This window comes from Gordionus sp. m RMFG-2023, chromosome 1 (genome assembly GCF_954871325.1).
Source record: "Gordionus sp. m RMFG-2023 chromosome 1, tfGorSpeb1-WG-v2, whole genome shotgun sequence".
Lineage (NCBI taxonomy): Eukaryota > Metazoa > Nematomorpha > Gordioida > Chordodea > Parachordodidae > Gordionus > Gordionus sp. m RMFG-2023.
In genome coordinates this window covers 55,883,128-55,904,289 of record NC_088775.1, presented here as the reverse complement: position 1 = coordinate 55,904,289, position 21,162 = coordinate 55,883,128, and positions in this window count along the sequence as shown.

Here is a 21,162-nt window from a genome sequence, read left to right as displayed (position 1 = left end):
AAAAACAACGATTATGACAATTGTCACTTATCTATGGTACATCTCCACTAAAATTTTATTTAATCATGTTAGCAATGCTTATTTTAGCCCATTTACGTCAAAAAAATTCGAAAAACTTTAAAAACAACGATTATGACAATTGTCACTTATCTATCTTACATCTTCACTAAAATTTTATTTAAACATGTTAGCAAAGCTTATTTTAGCCAATTTACGTCAAAAAAATTCGAAAAACTTTAAAAATAACTATCATGACAATTGTCTTTTATCTAGGGTACATCTACATTAAATTTTACCTGTTAAAGAAACATATTTTTACCCATTAGCGTAACAAAAAAATCTTATATGTTCAAAAATACCTACCCTATTATGATAATTATCATTTTTCCAGGGAACATCTTCATTGAATTTATAATATAATATCTTTACAATATAAATTATATTATAACCCTTTTGTGTCCAAAAATTTCAAAAATCTTAAAAAATAACGCATATGACAATTGTCGCATTAAAAAAAGTTTGACATAAATATTAATAAAAAAATAATTTAGAAAAACCACCTCTTTTAATATACTTAAAATATAAATATATTTATAAAAAAAATTATTTAGAAAAAGAAAAACCAGTATATATTCTTAAAATATAGATATATTAATAAAAAAATTATTTAGAAAAACCACCTCTTATAATAAAATAAACTTAAAATATAGATATATTTATAAAAATAATATAAAAAAACTATAGAAGATTTGACCTAAAAGATTATTTATTTATGATAAAATTAACAAAAGTATTTCTTAAAAAAGTTAAAAATTTATTAAAAAAATCAACAAAATATGTTTCAATATTTTTGTTCAAAAATTATTTTTTGCTTAAAATTTTTAGCTCGAAAATATGAATTTTTTTTTATTTAAAAAAAATCAAATAAATAAATCCATTTTTATTATAAGATCAAAACATATTTGAAATAAAATTTAAAAAAATTTTTTGTTTGCTAATAATAAAATATTAACATTAAATATAAATAAAATAAATTATTTCACTAAAAATAAATAAATAAAATTCTACATTATTATTTAAAATATCTAATAACATAAAAATAAATTTTGACTCTAAATTTAAATTAAACTCAAGCTAACCTCTGAGTCCACTAAGTGAGCCGACTAAGCGAGCCGACTAAGTGAGCCGACTAAGTGAGCCGACTAAGCGAGCCGACTAAGTGAGCCGACTAAGCGAGCCGACTAAGCGAGCCGACTAAGCGAGCCGACTAAGCGAGCCGACTAAGCGAGCCGACTAAGTGAGCCGACTAAGCGAGCCGACTAAGTGAGCCGACTAAATGAGTCGACTAATGCGGCTCATTTAGTTGACTCGAGTCTGAGCCGTTTTATCGACTAGAAACTAGGCTCGAGTCGTAGCTAAGTCGACTCGGCTTAGCCGTTTAACAACACTATTTACATTATATTATTTTAGGTGTGCTCAAAAGTAAGTGGTTAACAATCCTTATTATTAAAATTAATCCTTTATTTTATTTATATAGATTTAATATACCTTTGATTCCTAATTAGCTCTCCCAATACTACATTAACACCCTGAGTTAAGTTCGGACTTGTAACATTCTATACTAAAGCAATTAATATAAGTAGTGATTGTTATTTTGTTTATTTTTGTATTTTTTGTAAAATGTTTATTTTCATTTTTATATCATATGAATTTGGATAACATATTATTTTTGATATAAAATACAAGAAAAAGAATTGCAAGAATTATTAATTGACTTATATTTCTGTTACTACTTGAAAAGAATATAGAACTTAAACGATAAAGCGCGAGGTTCGAGTCAGTAAAAATATATTTTATTAACTAATTTCTTTTTCATTTCTTAAGGTATATATACATTTTTATAAGTCCAATTAGAATACAAACGAAAAACAAAAAAGTAAAAATATTATAAAATATAAAAAGTAAGGTTACACCGAAAGTTATAAAAATAAGGTTACGCAATAAAGTTATTACAAAAAATAATAAAAATTAGATTACAAAAAATTCAAATGCAAAAAACAAAAAGAATTAGATTATAACGCAACATTCTCCCTCTTCTGATAATTTCATCGGAGAAGACACAGAGAGTTTGTTGTCCAAGTGGTTTATTGTTTTGGTAATCAAGTGGTATCACAAATCATCATAACATTGGCTTGTCCCAATCGTTGGTTTGTTTAAATCGATTTTGCACGTTGGTTTGTTTAAATCGCAAGCTTGATATCCTTATTGTAATTTGTCTCCATTAATCATAGCTTGTTTGATAGTACTCAGTTGTTATTATTATCATAAATAAGTTGCGAATAAGAAATAATAGTTCATCATATTGGGTGTAAGAATAAATGAAGAATGATAAATCAATAAAATTGTTATATTTTTAGCGTTTTAATTTTTCGCGTTTTAATGACTTTTATTTTTTCGCGTTTTAGTGTTTAATTAATTTTTGCGTTTTAGTATTTAATTTATTTTTATTTATTTTCAATCTCCGAGGTTAAAATATGCAAATAAAATATTATTCACATTTCCCTCTCTTTAAATAAAAAATTTTAATTTCACACCCTAGTTTTAATTCAAAAAGTGTTATTTTTACTAAATTAAATCAACCCCTTTTAATTCATATGTTTTAATTACATTTTAATATATTTAAAATTAAAGTTTTATCTTCTTGTTTAGGATTTTTAATGGTTTGTATTTAATTATATCTAAGAATTCATCTTTAGGATTAGTTGTTAATTTACAACAATTGGTCATCATTCAAGAAATCAAAAAATAATATTTCACTAAGAATTTAAATAATTTTTTAAAGGCTTTTTGTGTGGTCTATATCCATTATGATTTTACATTTTAGTATCAATATTTCACTAACATTATGATTTTACATTTTGGTATCAATATTTCACTAAGACATTATAAATAATTTTTTAAAGGCTTTTTGTGTGTTCAAATATAACCATTATGATTTTATATTTTGGTATCAATATTTCACTAAGACATTATAAATAATTTTTTAAAGGCTTTTTGTGTGTTCAAATATATCCATTATGATTTTATATTTTAGTGATTTTAAAAATTTATAACATGCCTTTATCCTGGCATAAAATCTTAATTTTTAATAACTTTTCTTCTTACGTGGATTAGAATAATAAGTAATCATCATTGGTCTCACAAAATAGAATTCATAACCTATCGTTCAACTTCCATATCAGTTCTTTCTAGGTTGTCACATTAGGTTAGGTGCTGGTTATCATATTCCAGTCCAACATCCAGAGCCAGGACACCATGAAGAAAGAAGCTTTTTGCATGAAAGAACGTGCTAAGGTTTGATTCTTGGTCATCTCCATAGATTAGATAATCATCTCAGTAGATTAGGCATTGGTCATATTCAATAGATTAGACAGTCACAATAGATAAGGTAGTCATAATAGGTAGTCATCTCCATAGGTCATAGGCGTAGCCAAGGGGGGGGACAAGGGGAAATTTCCCCCCCTTCAGAAATATGTCACTTTTTGTAAATATCATTTTAAACTATTAAATAATTTCTTCCTTAGTTCTCTCTTCACCATTGTCCCCCAAAAATGTATGCACATATCTTAAACAATAATTTGAAAGAAAGAATGTGAAAGTTATAATAATGTTTTATACTAAAACTGTTAACTATAATTCATATTTTTTAAAAAGAGGTTTATATATAAAAAAAGGTGAAACCAAACAACTTTTTTAAGAAATGAAATATAAGCCAATGATAAGTCTAGACAAAAGTGAAATTTTATATAATTACTATTAATAGATCCATAAAATTCCATAATAATATAATATCTTAAATATAATTTTTTAAAAAATGAATTAATTTAATTTATTCTTCTTAATAAAATAATTTAATTATAAAATTATTAATTAAATTTAATTATAAAATTATTAATTAAGTTAAATTATAAAATTATTAATAAAATTAAATTATAAATTAAATTTAAAAAATTAATATTTTACAACTTTTTAACGGATATCATTTCAATATCATCTGTTTTGATTTATATAGATAGAAAGTGTAAAGGTAAACAATTTTTTTTAAATCTATTTAAGTGTGTAGTAAATATATTACAAATTGGCAAATATAAATACATTTACAATTAATGGGTATAAATTTTAACTATATATATGAAATTAAATAGCATTTATATTTGTTATTTTTTAAATGAACAATTTTTTGTGAATTTGAATTGCTTATATGGACATTTCACATTTATATACCTATTCCCCAATATTTATAAATAACAATATCTTATAGACTTTATTTTTTATTTACTTAACCCTTCACTACATAGATGAAAAAAACTCCCGCTATGATCTTTGCATATAAATTTTGAACAAATAAATGAGGATTTCTTGTCCCTAACCCTTGGACAAGACCACCTTCCTTTTTGTTTGGTTGAAATAGGTTTTAATTCCTCTATATTAAGCATATTCCCAATATTATCCCTTAGCAGTATATTAACATGTGGGTTTTCATATCTATTACTCATTAATGGAGTTATTAGCTCCATTGCTAATAATTTTATAAACTTTGATCTATTAATCTCCTTTAAATTATTGGATTTATAAATTATTAAAGAATTTATGCAAGATATATTCAACAAATTATAAAAAATTGTCATAGGCCATCTATTTGTTATTCTGGATATTGAATAATTTGAACATAGCTGATCCACAACATCAACACCAGCTTTGGTGAGATTGTAAAATGTGATAATTTCTGGTTTTTTCAAATCCCCAGTTGATGTATCAATATTGTTATCATAGTGAAGGGTAGAAAGCATAATAACATGCTTATACTTTTTTGGTACGTATGATACTAATGTCATATTATCTTGGAAGGCAAATAAACTTGAATAAATACCTTTCTTTTTAAAATTAAATGATGTTGGAATCTGCTTTTTATTTTTTCTTAAAGTTACTACTATTGTTAATGAATGGGAATTTAATAAAATAATGTTGTGAGATTTGGTTCTTTTTTGGGGAATACATGCCTTACTCCATTTGGTCAAGCCATCTTTACCTAAATTTATAATATAAATTATATAATACTAAAATATTAAACTATAAAAATTATTATTTTCTTTTCCCTCTTTATCACTCTCTGTATCATCTTTCTCAGTTTCTGAATTGTGATTGCTATTTAGTAAATAATCATCATCACTTGATTCACAATCCATTTCACCTATATAATTGTTATATAAAATATATATAAATTAATTACTTTCACAAAAAATAAATAATATAAAATTTTCAAATTTAAAGTCATATATATCAATCAAAAAATAGAAATAATTATATTTATTAACCTGATATACATAAACATATTGCAAAATAAATTCTTATTAACACATGATGAAATTCAAAATTTATTACAAACCTGTCTTTATTTTATTGGCACTTTACAATTAATGGGTATAAATTTGTAACTTTATATATGAAATCAAATAGCATTTTTATTTATTATTTTTTAATTAACAATTTATTGTAAATTTGAATATTATTCTACTTTAAGATTGATATGGACATCAGAAAATATTTTTTAAAGAATGTAAATGAAAAAGGTAATTCTATATTTGTTATAATATTTAATTTTCTACCAAGATCATTGTAAGAAAATTAATTCAAATCCAAGTGAAAATAGGGTATTACAAATAAGTAACAATCATAAAAATATATCAAAAGAGAAGGAAATTAGAATTAATTTAAAAAGGATTGATGAAGGTACATTCTATATTTATAATGGATTTAATATTTATCTTTAGTGATGGTGCTAGAAAATAATAATTCTATAAAATTAGGAGGACTTGATTCAAGTAAAAACTATTTGAATATTAAAATTTTATTAGTTGATATTGATAAATCTCAAAAAGATGCTGAAACATTAGTGATTACACTAGAGAAAAATGATCCTTCCTATGATTCAGATAGTCCCAATAAGTACTGTATTTTAATATTATATAATTTACATTTTTTTAAAGTTAATGTTGATGAAAGATCTGCAGTAAATTTACAGTAAAAGTACAGAATTTGCAATCTGGTTAAATTTGTTTTTATTTTAAAAATATGTATATAATTTATTTAGGAACCTTACCATTTGACATAAGCAATTATGTTCAAATAGGTGTAGCTCCCAAAGACTTTTATATATTAGATAATATATATAGGCCATCGAGTAATTATCAATTCGAGATCTTTCCAAAAGGAAATTAAAATTCCAATTTAGTTGGTTTACAACTTGGCCTTGGTTGGCCTATTCACCTTCACAAAATGGTGCCTATTGTAAATATTGTGTTTTATTTGGGCCAAAATATGCTGGTAAAGGTGAACAAAAATTAAGGCGGCTGGTGAACGGCCCATATAGACGTTGGAAAGATGCAGGAGAGAACTTTGAAAATCATCAAAACAATTTATACCATAAAAATACACAAAATATTATATCTTCTCTAAGAGCAATTAATGCTAAGGATAGAGATTCAATAATTCAGATAATAGGTAAACCATATTTTATAACCTTATAATTACTTTTTTTATAAAGATCAAGGTAAAAAAAAATTAGTAACTGAAAATAGAAGAAAAATATCTCCTATAATAGATGCTATAATTACATGTGGAAATCAATGCATGGCATTGCGAGGGCATCGAGATTCCGGTTCTATATTTAATGATGATGCAAATGAAAATGATGGGAATTTTAAAGCTATTCTCCGAAACCGAGCAATTGGAGACGATGAGCTAAGACTCAATTTATTGAATGCACCCAGAAATGCTACATATTTAAGCCCCTCTATTCAAAATGAAATAATAGATGTGTGCAATGATTTAATTTTAAAAAAAGTAGTAGCAAATATTAATAATTCTCCTTTCTTTTCAGTCTTGGCCGATGAGTCAACAGATATATCTGGGATAGAGCAGATGTCGTTGTGTGCTCGGTATTTATACTGAAAATGGTAAAATTTATATTTATTTTGTATAAAGTATTATCATTTATATAGATGAAGTTCAAATAAAAGAAGACTTTTTGCAATTTATTCCTGTTCAAGATATGAGAGGGGAATCTCTTGCAAACACAATTGATTTACATCTTAAAAAATTTAAAATCAATGTCAATTCTATGCGGGGACAGGGATATGATGGTGCCTCTGCTATGAGTGGACATTTAAATGGTGTTCAATCATATTTAATAAAGAAATACCCTACAGCGATATATGTTCACTGTGCGTCCCATTCCCTTAATCTATCTATTTCTGATTGTTGCTCAATTCCTGTTATTCATAAACTTTTATTTTAATTATAATCATTATTCAAACAGGCACAATAGGCAAAGTTTATGATATGTTCAAGTATCCTAAAAGATCTAATGTCCTCAAGAATTGTCTGGCAAAGGAAGAATTTGGGAATAGTCACCATAAACTGGTCAAAATATGCCCAACACGATGGATATTACGTATGAATCAGTTTCAGTTTTTCTTGAATTATTAGACCCAATAATTGTTGCATTAGAGGAAATACATGAATGGACCGATACGTCAGTGGTGGCGGAGGCTAATGGAATATTGAAAGCAATTCAAGATCCAGAGTTTTTATTGGCAGTACATTGCATTAACACTTTATTCTGTCACACTATATTATTATGCAGAGCCTTGCAAAAAGTTAATCAAGATATGGTTCAAGCATTGATCTTAGCAGAAGATGCATATGATACTATTTTAGAAATAAGAAAAATTGCTGATTGTGAATTTAACAAAATTTTTAACATGGTTCAAAAAAAAGTGCATTCATATAATATGATAATAAGCATGCCAAGAATTGTATCGAGGCAAGTACATAGGAGTAATATATCCACTCAATCGGTAGAGGAGTATTACAAAATTACGATTTTTATACCACTTATGGATATATTTTTAACTCAAATTAAAGATAGCTTATTGAACCATAAGCTACTACTCAATAACTTACAGATTTTATTATCCTCTAATCCATCTATGAGCATCTCGGATGATATTATAAATAAAATTCGCTATTTATATAATTTTTATTTCCAAGATATGGTAGGGAGCGAATTGGAAGTAATTGCTGAATTTAAATATTGGTATGCAAACTTGAAAAGAATGGATATTAAGCCTGATAATGCACTAAATGCACTCAATATATGTAAACACACACTAATAGACTTTCCAAACATTACGAAATTCTTTCAAATTTTAGCATGCCTCCCCATTACGACATGTACAAATGAAAGAACTTTTTCAAATTTACGACGACTAAAAACATATTTGCGAAATACTACCTCGCAAAATCGATTAAATGGTTTAGCGCTATTAAATATTCATCGGGAATTAACACCAGCTAATTCTGAGATAATTAATGAATTATCAAATTCTAAAAGAAAATTAGATCTAACATTATAAATTATTACCACGTATTTGTATGATCTAATTTTTTTTAACTTGATAATTCATTAATTATTTCAAAATTAATTGGTGTTAATTCCCTATGGATATTTAAGAGGGCTATATTTGATCTATTTAGCAAATATATTTTTAAATTTCATAAATTCGAGAAAGTTCTTTCATTAGTACATGTCATAATAGGGAGGCTTGCTAAAATTTTAAATAATTTTGTAATGTTTGGAAAGTTTATTAATGTGTTAGAGCTTTTATTGCATTATCAGGTTAAATATCTATATTCTTTTTAAGTTTGCATACCAATATTTAAATTCATTAATTACTTCAAAATTGGTCCCTACCATATCTTTTATTATATTTTATATAAAATAGTAAAAAATATATTTCTTATTTGTTCCAGGCTTATTTTTTGACATAATCTCTTTACCAATGTCTTATATTTAAAATAAAAAGTTTGTTAAAATTTACATATGTTGTAAATATATATTATAAATCTATATAGACTAAGGAAACCCGGCCGGCCGGGCAAAAGCTGCCGCAGGCCCGCCCAAAGGGGGTCTGGAGGCGAAGCCCCCAGAAATTTATTAATTCCCCCCCCCCCTTAGGAAAATCCTGGCTACGCCTATGCCATAGGTTAAGCAGTCTCCATAGGTTAGATAGTCATCTCAGTAGATTAGGTAGTCATCTTTTTCTAGTCCACCACCCAGAGCCAGGGCACCATGAAAAGAATAAGGGTCTTAACGATATGGCGCGAGGTTCGAGTCAGTAAAAATATATTTTATTAACTAATTTCTTTTTCTTTTCTTAAGGTATATATACATTTTTATAAGTCCAAATTAGAATACAAACGAAAAACAAAAAAGTAAAAATATTATAAAATATAAAAAGTAAGGTTACGCCGAAAGTTATAAAAATAAGGTTACGCAATAAAGTTATTACAAAAAATAATAAAAATTAGATTACAAAAAATTCAAATGCAAAAAACAAAAAGAATTAGATTATAACGCAACACTACTAACAATTGCAAGAATTATTAATTGACTTATAATTCATTACTACTAACAATACACTATAAGAATGGCGCAGTCGATAAAAAGTCTAACACAAGTCTGTGTTTCAAAGATTGGTACGACTTATATAATTAACTTAAAAACACACAACCAAGGTTAACATCATCACAAGAAAAATCGCTGTTATTAACAACAATAGGATGTGATACTTAAAAAATATTGGTAAATTTATGTGCACCAGATAGTCCAGAAAAGAAAGAGATTAGAAATACATAAAATTTTAATCAAATTTTTTCATCCAATACAATTGTAGAAAGATATAATTTTTACCAACTTAATCAAAAAAATGAGGAGAAATTAATAGACTATATGTAAAATCTTCGAAAATTAGCAATGACTTGTGAATTTGGTGAATATTTAAATACTGCATTAAGAGATAAATTTATATTCGGAATAAAAAATCCTAAATTTTACAAAGATTATTATTATCCAAAAATGATTTCAAATAGCTACTGCAGTAGAAACAGCTATAAAAAATACAAAAATAACTTCAATACATATCAGGTAGTTTTATACATTCCTCTCAAATTTCAAAGACTTGAGCATTAAATTATGTTTAAATGTGTTGTTATTTCATATATATTTTAATATTGATCAATGAATGGGGTTGGTTGATTTTAAATAAGAATAGATTACTTTTAATTAGTCCTGTAAAATAACATCAAAAGTAACATAGTTATTAACGGCGTTACCTTTTTTGAAGAAAAGGAACTCCATTGGTTACCTTCTTATAGATGAAACGTGTAACTGTAACGCGTTTTTTTGAGTAACGGTAACGCAAAACGTTACTTGTTACTTAAAAAATTTCTTTAAAAAATATGGAGAAGACATATTTATCTTTCAAAATTAATTTTATTTATTATTTTAATTTTATAAATAAATTTAAGCAGAGTTTTTAAGTCAGATCAACCATTATTTTAAATTTTTGTTATTAAATTTTAAGTAAAGATTGTCAATCTAATTAATATTGAATCAATCAATATATGGTAATTTATATTCCCGCCAATAATGACGGGGAATCAGAATTTTCTTCTTTACTCAATAATTTTTTTTTGGAAAAATTCTCAGATGGCAGATTCAAGAATTGCTGTCATAAGGGTGTTTGAGGTTTATTATAATAGATAGATTGAGCATATGAATATAATTTTTACAGATTTTTGATAGCCCGTCAATAATGACGGGAAATAAGAATTTTTTTCTTTTATAAATTTTACCTTTATTTGATAATGAATGAATCAAAATTTTTTTATCTTATGAGGTTCCAGCAAGAATATATATTTTATATTATAAATTACAAATACAAATGAATAAAAATTTAGTTTAAAAGATTTGTGCACAATAATTAAAAACTAATCATATACTTCGTTAATATATATAAAATAAAATGGAAAATTTTCAAATAAACCCTAATATAAATAAATAAAAATTATCACATCTCATAAGATAAGAAAATTTCTGATTCATTCATCATCATATAAAGGTAAAATTTATTATTCGTCCATCATTCAATAAAGAAGAAAATTCTTATTCCCCGTCATTCTTGACGGGCTATCAGCTAATAACTTATATTTTTGATAACGGGTTCTTAAAAAATCCTAAAATATATGTAAATTTAAGGCAAGGTCACAACAGGCATTATTTTTATTTGTGATTTATGCTAAAAAGTGGATTAATACTTCCTCCATATATAACTTCACAATGGCTTTCTTTATTTCCTTGTGTCCTACAATTTCTTAGTCCGGCAATTATCAGAAATTTTTTTGTCTATGGTTTGCCCATTCCTTTAAGTTCAAATAAAGTTATATGGGAAAACGAAATAATTCCGTTATTGAAATTAGAAACATTCACGGGCCTTGATTTATTATTCAGCCCCAGCCAAGGTCAGCAGTAAAAATAATTTGCAGGCCCATTCCATATTTAATATAAAAAAAATTCAAGCCCATGCCCATCATAAGTTTCAAAAATTTTGCCCAAGCCCATATCCAAAAATTTAATTAATTGCTTTAAATGAAAATAAACAATAGGTTTTTTAGGCAATCACTATTTTGCAATACTGAAATTTATTATCATTAGAAGAAAAAAAAATGCAATACATTTTTAAGTTAGTCATTGTTTAATAGGCTAAATTTAAATAAATTTTTTAGGGCCCAGGCAGATTAGTAACTATATTATTTATGCTAAAAAAATGGATTAATATTTCCCCCATATATAACTTCACAATGGCTTTCTTTATTTCCTTGTATTCCAACAATTTCTTAAATCCAGCAATTATCAGAAATTTTTTTGCAAATGATTTAAATAAGGCATATCTATGGTTTGCTCATTTCTTTAAGTTCAAATAAAGATATATGGGAAATGAAATAATTCAGTTATTGAAATTAGAGATCTCACGAGCCTTGATTTATTCATCAGCCTCCAGCTCAGGTCAAGAGTAAAAATAATTTGCAGGCCCATTCCATATTTAATGAAAAAAAATCCCAAGCCTATTATCATAAGTTTCGAAAATTTTGCCCAAGCCCATATTCAAAAATTTAATTTATTGCTTTAAATGAATATAAATGATATTTAAATGTATATAGGCAATCACTTTGTTTGCAATACTGAAATTTATTATCATTAGAAAAGAAAAAAAAATATTTTTAAGTTAGTCATAGTTTAATAGGCTAAATTAAAATAAAAAAAATTTACGGTTTTTTATCAAAAACCCAGTCCTGGCCCAGGCACATTAGTAAATATATTATTTATTCTAAAAAAAATGGATTATTATTTCCTCCATATATTACTTCATAATGGCTTTCTTTATTTCATTGTGTCCAACTATTTCTTGAATCCAGCAATTATCAGAAATATTTTATCTATATATATAAATTTGCAATTGCTATCAGCTAAAGCATTTGATTTAAATGTAAAAAAGAGTTCCAGATTTTGCAGGACTTTTTATTTTTACGTGCTTATCATTTAATGAGCCAAGGCAGTTTAGAAATCTATGTTTCTCAAAATATTCTTGTGCAATATAAAATGTTTGATTTTCTAACTCTAAAATAATTAAAATTTATTAATATTAAAAATTTACTTTGATATAAACTTCTATTTCTGAATGCCACCATCACATATATATATATAAAATTATAATTGCTATTAGCAAAACTAAACAATTGATTTAAAAGGTCTATAATTGTAAAATGGGTTCCAGATTTTGCAGAACATTTTATTTTTATGTGCTTATCTAATGAGCCAAGGCAGTTTGGAAATCCATGTTTCTCAAAATATTCTTATTTTCTAACTCTAAATCTAATGAGCCAAGACAGTTTGGAAATTCATGTTTCTCAAAAATCTAAATTTTACTTTTTCACAATGTTCTCTAGTTGGAACTTAATATCTTATAAAGTTTTCCATATAGCATCGTATCCTCTGAAATGATGGTAGTTATGCATTTGAGTAAATTAGCCATATTATACATAGCATGGAAATTACTATTGGCTTAAAATTTCTATGATGATTATCATTGGACAGTTTTATAAAAGAACACTATTGGTTAAATTTGATTGGCGTTTTAAGGATTATTATAATAGAATATGATTTATTTTATAAAGAATATTAAATCAATTGTACATAATTTTTTTAAATGAAGATGATGTAACCTGCCCTGGCCGTAATATGAAACATTTTTTACAAAAATTCAGATTATAGAGTTTAGGTAAGTGTCCCAACTCAAATATTTCCTCAATTGCGGAATAAACATGGACAGTCTCGATAAGCCACTTGCCTGCAAGACATAGATAAAAGGTATACAGTTTAAATATTGTTTACAGTTTATATTTTAATTATATTTAATTTCAATAGATTCGAACATATATATAAAGATGAACATATACTATCAGCAATAATTCACCGGCAACTTAAATTAGATTAGCCGACTAAAGAAAAGGCAGACTTAGAATAACACACATACCAGACTATTTTCTGTTAAAGATTTTAAAAAAAAATTCATAAGGATTTGAATGTAGATTATTTTAAAGATGATCTATTAATCTTTTTTCAAAATAAGGAATTTTTTTTTAAATAAATCAATTAAAATTTTTATTTATATAATACAACCCACTCGTGTTTTGCACCTGTTGAACGTGTATTAAGCACAGCAAAAGATGTTTTGAGCATTCTTTTGCTTATCTAATCAAAATTTTGAAACTCATTTGTTGTTTTTTAAAAAAATAATTATAAAAATATCTTTTCTTATGTTATATAATTTTATTTATATTATATATAAGAAAAAAAATAATTATAAAAAGATCTCATCTTATAATATATTATTTTTGTATAATGTTATTTATAGTTTATATATATATAGGAAGTTTATATATATATATTTTAATTTTTCAAGTAAACAGTAACCCGTTACTTTTGACAAGCCAGTAACGCGAGTTCCTTTTTACATAAGGTAACGAATAATAATAACGCGTTTCTTTTTAGACGTAACGAGTAACGCGTTCATTTTTGAAGTAACGTTTACATCAGTACTTTTGATACAAATATTATTTGCAAAAATTATAAATGATATATAACATTAATAATCATTAATATTACACATTATAAATTCCATAAATTAAGAATATATTATTTTATTGAAATTTTATGTCTGCTATTGTAGAAAAAACCTATTTTATGGTAACCTTTTGAAAAAAACATACACTGGGCTTAGACTTGATAAAAAATTAATATAATATTAGTGGTGATAACAACCTTTGACAGGGAACTCGTAATAAAAATTAAAATATTAATCAGGTGTATCTAAATATATATTAAAAGTTATATTATCTAAAATACCATAGAGAGTAAAGTTGTTATATGATAGAAAAACAAACAAAATATGACAAGCTTCTTATCTATCTACTCCTATAACAGTTAAATAAGGATACCTGAAAAGCAACTTTATAATAAAAAAAATCCTAAAATTTTTAAATAAATTAATGCTACTTTAACTTAAATATGCACTAAAATGAATATGAGTATTATAAATAATTTTTAAATAGATTACTTTTATTAAAATATTAATTAGCAGATAAGTAATATTATTTTTATTATAAAATTTACATTAATAAATGTATTGACATAGAAAATGAAATGTAAGCAATGAATAAATATTTAATACATGTTTTACAATATTGAATTAGGAAAGGCATTTAAGAAAAAATAAGGGGTAAAGATAAAAAAATCTATTGATAGGAATTAAATTTATATTAACCCTTCAATACTCTGGTGGGGTATATGAAACCACAGGCATTCTAGAAATGATATTACATAAAGGTTAAAGCTTAAATCAAATATTTCTTAGAATCTATATTCCAAATTTCTTATATTTCGGTTGAGTAGTTTTTAAGATATAAGCATTTTGTGACTGATTGGGGTTTGTGAGACCCCACCAGAGAATTTGTAATTTTTTAAGAAATTTTTTTAAAAAATTTTTAAAATTATAAATATATACTAATATATTATAAAATTTATTAAAACAAGATTCAGTGGCGTCACTAGGGAGGGGAGCGCAGGGGCTCGAGCCCCCTGAAAAATTTGAATAGCCCCCCTGACGCAAAATTCTTTTTTTAATGGCTCCTTAATATCCCCTTGAACTAAAAATAAATTTTTTTGATTGTCCCCTGAACGATTTCTTATATAATTTTATTACGTAATATATAGATTAAATTTTATTATTTAAAAATTAATAAGACTATCTAAATTTTTATTAAATGAGCACTATTTTAATTATTAGATTGGATTAATACATATAAATTATATTTTCACTATGTCAGCTTGCAATCAAATTCTGTGTTAACAATAGAATGTCAATATCAATCTCTAAATATTAATTTAGCATTAACAGTTGAAACTTAATTGACTTTTATTATTTAAATTATTATATAACCCTAATTAAATATATATAATCATTTATTAATTGAAAATTAGCAAATTTAATATTGTAATTAGCCGAGTTCAAAATCACTAACTATATTATTCATTTTTAAATTTAATTATCATGCCTCTTCCTAAAAATATTTTCAAAGTACAAATAAGTATAAGAGAAATCTTTATAAAAAGTGTAGATATATAGTTTATAATCCTCTAATATATATAATTGGTTATAAAATATTAGGTAAATTGCCAGTTGTACAGACGTATTTGACAGTTATAATATAATATATTTCAGTTAATATTTTAATAAATTTTACAAATAAATGCTTTTGATAATAAACATAAGTAACAATTTGCATTCAATTCTTTAACGCCATCTATTTATTTTAAAAAAAATTAAACATCTTATTATTCATCTCACAATGAATGTAATAAATTAGATATATTTTCTTCTCTTTTTTTACGTGTTTTCAGGGAAGTTATTGAAAACAGTTTTGAGTTATATTTTTAATACGAGTATATTTTTGATATTATTACAAACTACAATTATTATAAGATATAATATACCAACTAGAGGTGGTGAGTCAATAATATATAAAATCTTAATTGCTTTCATCATATCACTCTGGTTCTTATTTTATAGTTACAAAATGTTTCATTTCTAATATGGCATCCTTGCCGTGTAAATAACTCAAGAATTCAATATATTTAATAATTTATTCTAAAGATTTTTAGTGTTTTTGTTTTATCAATTTATCTAACATAATAAATTCTAATATGAGTTAACATCGTGAGTGTCATGGCTATGACTGCAAATTAACCAGCATCTATTATTTGTGTGGCCATATAATTTAAGATTATTACTATAGCTTCTGAGAGCATATGATTACATATTTAGATAAGCAATAATTGTCTATAGTCGTTTATATATCATTGAAAATGGATGATAATCTTTTAGAAATTTAATATCTCACACTACTTTTTTAATTACTTATCTAGCTTCCAACATGTCATCTAAGAGGAAGCTCTAACCACCATATTGTTTTATGATTTGGGTTGGTCGTTTATATTATCTTCTGCAAGAATTGTTGATTTGGTTAGTATCACCAGTGGCGTAGCTAGGAATTTTTCTTAGAGGGGGTCCATACATATAAAAGCCTGGGGGCTTCGCCCCCCAGGCCCCCTTTAACGGGCCTTAGGCCCTTTTCCAATCATAACCATATCTTCTATAATATATAATAAATATATTTTTTAAATGCATCAATATGTTATTATAATTTAGTAGATTATTCTCAATGACTCTATAATAATACTATCCAGAATAATTTGAATAGTAATATAATATCCTTCCACAAACATCAAAACAGAAAAATACAAATACTAATGGCATTTATTTAATGTAAAGTCACTTTTAAGTCTTTTGAACTTATAATCTGGAAAAAAGATTTAGCTTGGGAGGGGTCCAAACCCGAAAACCACCCCCGTAGCTACGCCACTGAGTATCACTAACTAAATATATATTTAGCATTAACAGTTGAAGCTTAATTGACATTTATTATTTAAATTATTATATAATCCTAATTAAATAAATATTAATCATTTATTAATTGAAAATTAAAATTTAATATTGTAATAACCGAGTTCAAAATCACTAATCAACTATATTATTCATCTTTAAATTTAATCTATCGGTTTTTCGGGTCCGGTTTCCAATGAAACGAAATAAAATTTGTTATCCTCAATCACAATATAGAATACCAAGATTCAATACTATATTAGAAGTTATTATTATAATGTATATTTATTTTTTTAGATCAAACTATAATATCGGTGGTGGGTATGCCATGTAAACACTAATTGAAGTCCTATGAAGAATATTCAAAGTTATGGAATTATTTTCAAGAAGCTTTATATTTATCAGAAGATCCTCAAGGTAAGATATTTTGTTAATTATTTACTTCCAGCTTATACAATTTATAATTATAACATGAAATTTCCTATCTTATATACATTTGAATCATGGTCAGTACATAGATAGTTACATCTAAAGAGAGGTTTTGGTACTTGTGTACCCCAATTATGTACATATATAGAACTGTAATGATCTTGCATTTGTGAATCCCTTAGTTACACCTAAAGAAAGATTTTGGTACCTGTGGAACCGTAATTATGGACATGTTTTTAGAACTGTAATAATATTGCATCTATAAATCCCTTTTAAGGAAGTAGCATTTATTAACTATAATGTAGATAAATACATCTTTTTTTATACATATACCTTTAAACTGGAATAGTTACATTTGATCTATTTTAACTTTGTAGTGTATATCAGATAGATCTAAAAGACCACACAATTTGGTTATTGAACATTTCATTCCACTCTTGATTATACATAGAATATCTTAATTCTTTATAAGGATTAAAAGACATGCAATATTATATTGAATTTTTTTTATTCCACTCAGTATGTAAAAAATAACCATACAATTAGATTTATTATAATATTCTACACTTCCTTTTGCAATTATAAGTTTACTTACACATATAACTTCTAAACTGGAATGGTTTCATTTGATCTATTTTAAATTGTTGAGTATATCAGATCCAAAGTTAAGTGAAGGGTCACACAATTAGATATATTGAATTCTTTATTCTTGTAAATATAAGAACCAAAAGATCACACAATTAAGTTATTGAACATTTCATTCCACTCTTGATTGTATATATCTACATCCTTTTGCAATTTAAAAGAGCAAAGGATCATCCAATTTTATATTAAATATTTATATCCCACTCAATTCCCTTTGAAGCTGAAATGGTTACATTAAATTGAACATAGACTATGATTACTGTATTGTATGGGTTCATTAATAAAAAAATAAATATCTAGTGTTCAGGCAAATTTTTTTATTTTGATCATATTTATTTACAGATTCTATGAAATCTTAATAGTGATAGTAATCATTAAAACTTACATTAAAGAATTTAAACTTAAAATCAGCCATCACCCACCTTTAAAGTAATTAAATTATACTGTAGTTCTCGGGTATAGGCTCTTTTTTTACCCCACTCCTTTTTACTAAGCCTATAGAGGTTTAAGCAACTTTTTTCGAAATGTTGCGCCTACAAGTAGTGTTGTTAAACGACTCGTTTTGAGCCAATTTTTAAAAACGGCTAACTCAATATTTTAGCCAGAAAAATGTTGCCTAAGCTACGAGATTTCGCTGATAAATGTCCAAACCTTTGTTCCTTCTACAAGCAAAATCTTCAGGCTTTATTAATATTATTTTGGATGAAATATTGAGTTAGCCGTTTTTAAAAATCGGCTTAAAACGAGCCGTTTAACAACACTACCTACAAGTACGTGCGGCTTGCCCACAAACGTGTGAAGGGCTCCTCATTTTTCTACCCCTAATTAACTATCCAGTTTGATGGATTTTGAGGAAAACCTAGCGTAGCTCTGTTGTACCCACAACCAGAGGGCGAAAACGCTTTTATCACGTATCACGTAATTACCATGCCTCTTGCTAAAAATATTTTCAAGGCCCAAATAAGTATAAGAGATTTCTTTATAAAAGTAAGTAAACATATAGTTTATAATCCTCTATTATATTTAATTGTTTAAGTTATATAATATATTACAGTTAATATTATAATAAATTTTACTAATAAATGCTTTTGATAATAAACTAAGTAACAATTTGCATTCATTTCTTTAACGCCATCTATTTATTAAAATATATTATTAAAAATAATATATCTTATTATTCATCCCGCAATGGATGTAATAAATTAGATAACTTTTATTCTCTTTTTTTTAACGTGTTTTCAGGAAAGTTATCTTTTTCTTCTTTGAAAAACAGTTTTGAGTTAAATTTTTAATACGAGTATATTTTTGATATTATTACAAACTACAATTATTATAAGATATAATATACCAACTAGAGGTGGTGAGTCAATAATATATAAAATCTTAATTGCTTTCATCATATCACTCTGGTTCTTATTTTATAGTTACAAAATGTTTCATTTCTAATATGGCATCCTTGCCGTGTAAATAACTCAAGAATTCAATATATTTAATAATTTATTCTAAAGATTTTTAGTGTTTTTGTTTTATCAATTTATCTAACATAATAAATTCTAATATGAGTTAACATCGTGAGTGTCATGGCTATGACTGCAAATTAACCAGCATTTACTATTTGTGTGGCTATGTAATTTAAGATTATTACTGTTGTAGTTGGGAGAATTTGGATTGGGAGATTAGGAACCCAAATATAAAATATAAATAAAATTAAATACTAAAATTATAGTTTTAAATCCTTTATTAAATACTAATAATTAATTATAAGTTATATAAATTAATATAAAAAGAAAACATAAAAAAATAAATTAATTTAAGAAAAAGTAAAATAAAAAATTAAAAATTATATGCAAAAAAAATAAGTAAAAGTAAAAAAGAAAGAATATCTTCTCTTTCTCTATAAAACCATATATATATACAGTATCATTATTTACATAATATAATACTCGTTGTATTATTAACAATATACATATTCAAATTTTACATAAACTCTAAATATTCAACTTTATATGGTGGCTGTGGTGGTGGTTTTTTTTAAAAAATTAAATACTAATTACTTTATTAAATAATATTAATTGTAATTAAATAAATTATAAATTAACATAACAAAAATAAAATTAATTTAAGAAAAATAAAAGTAAAAAATTAAAAATTATATGCGAAAAAAAAATAAGTAAAAAAGAGATCTTCTCTTTCTATATAAAACCATATTAATATAGTATCATTATTTACATAATATAATACTCGTCGTATTATTAACTATATACATATTCAAATTTTACATGAACTCTAAATATTCAACTTTATGTGGTGGTGGCTGTGGTGTGGTTTTTTTTTAAAAAATTAAACTAATTACTTTATTAAATAATATTAATTGTAAATAAATAAATTATAAATTAACATAAGAAAAATTAAAAAATAAAATTAATTTAAGAAAAATAAAAGTAAAAATTTAAAAATTATATGCGAAAAAAAAATAAGTAAAAGTAAAAAAGAAAGAATATCTTCTCTTTCTATATAAAACCATATATATATAGTATCATTATTTACCAGAGTTGTTAAAAGATACTTTTTAACTGGATCTAGATACCGATACAGATACATAGTCTCAAAAGTTATCTAGATACAGATACAGATACAGCGTCTAAAAAGTTATCAAGATACAGATACAATTTTTAAATGTATCTGTATATAGATACATTTTTTTATGCTCTTATAGGTTTGCATAAACCTAAATTAATATTATATTGTAAAAATTCATGAAATGAGCTAAAAATTTATTGACGCGATATAACATTTATCAGAATATAACTAAAATTATAATTTTAATATAATATATGAAAATATATGATTAAATAATTATTAGATTTCAGTAATAAAATATTTTCAAAATTTTGATCATTTAGGCATCCTCGTTTATCTGTGAAGACATTTTTAGCAACACTAAATAGTCTTTCCACAGGGGCGCTTGAAGGAATTGTAGTGTTATATTTAATAAATAACAATTTTATATCAGTTCTTTAAAAATGCTAAAATCTCTACATTTATTTTTGAAAAAGTTATTTAAAATTTGTTGATTTAGAAATTATATCTGCTGTAGGGTACTGAAAAAAATCTGAAATTAAAT